Genomic DNA, 1409 nt, shown 5'->3' with positions numbered 1-1409 from the left:
CAGGAACTCTGTGCACTTATAGCTTCCGTCAGTACAGCCAATGCATTGTGGTTAATATTTATGAGAATCGAAGAAAGAGAAAGAAACAAAAGAGTGAGACAGAGAGGGGCACAGTCTGGACATTTTCTTTTATTACTCCAACAGATTTTGGCCAAACATTCAAACAAATTCACGTTTTGGCCTATATTTAACCATAGGTCATACAATCATAATTGTTTCCCCTGGAAAGGTCAGCAGCCTATAGAGCTAATGACTTGTTCAATCAATTAACACACACACACACACACACACACACACACACACACACACACACACACACACACACACACACACACACACACACACACACACACACACACGCACGTACAGTATTTATGCATGCATGTATGCATGCATGCACACACACAGTTTCATTAATACATTTGGGGTCAAACAGTAAAGGTGGTTGCACACTGCACTGCGTTCTTTCGTTGCGTTTTGGAAATCCGAATTCCTCGAAAGCATTTTTCAGGCCAAGGAGAGAGAGAGAGGAGAGAGAGCAAAGGACCCAGTGGCGACAGTTGCGAAAATCGAAAAAAATCAACCCTGGTTCGAAAATAAATACGAAACGGGCGGCAGTGTGCAAACGTGATTGACATAACGTGAGGTAAAAAAAATTATTCACGCACTCCGAAATTCACTCCGATATTCGGCCCGAAAAACGCAGCAGTGTGCAAAGACCTTAAGTCCCTTTTGTTTGTAACTTGTATTGTATATTATGTTGTGTGTAGTGCATTGTGCAACTTAAAGAGAACATGAAGCTACAGGAAAACTGTGGTCTGGTCACTTCTATCTATAGTGACTGGCAGTACAGCCTGCATGTGAAACTAGAACAATTTCCTCTCATAATAAAAGATGTAAAACCACAGAGCCTTGCAGAGAAGAGCTGATGTTGTCAGGGCTGCAGAGACCATTACAGGAACAGGTGCTCAGGACAGTGAGGGCACATGCTATATTTTAAACACCATGCAACATAATTTACTGCATTATAACCTGTTGTTCCATTCCATTACAGAAAGTAACTTGGAATCTTTGTTACGGCCCATGGCTCGTAAGGGCCGAACATACGCACTCAGATACCAGTTTGCAAAATATAGATTGAATTTATTACAAAGATAGCATATGAGTGAGTAAAGGTACAAGTACAAAAATATTCTTTTCTTAACAATGATAAAAGCTCGTAGCAACAATAGATATCTAGAATTCTCTAACTACTACTAGTTCATCAGTTTAAGGCGAATATCTTAATATATTATAATGTCTAGAGGTAAGGGAGACGGCCGAGCCGTTCCCTGGGCGTTGGCTGGTAGCCCAAACAATTCACAATAATAACAAAACAAAGTACTTACAACAAAAACAGAAAACAACCA

Source organism: Nannobrachium achirus, assembly GCF_963921795.1.
Source record: "Nannobrachium achirus genome assembly, chromosome: 14".
Classification (NCBI taxonomy): domain Eukaryota; kingdom Metazoa; phylum Chordata; class Actinopteri; order Myctophiformes; family Myctophidae; genus Nannobrachium; species Nannobrachium achirus.
Note: the sequence above shows the minus strand (reverse complement) of the source record.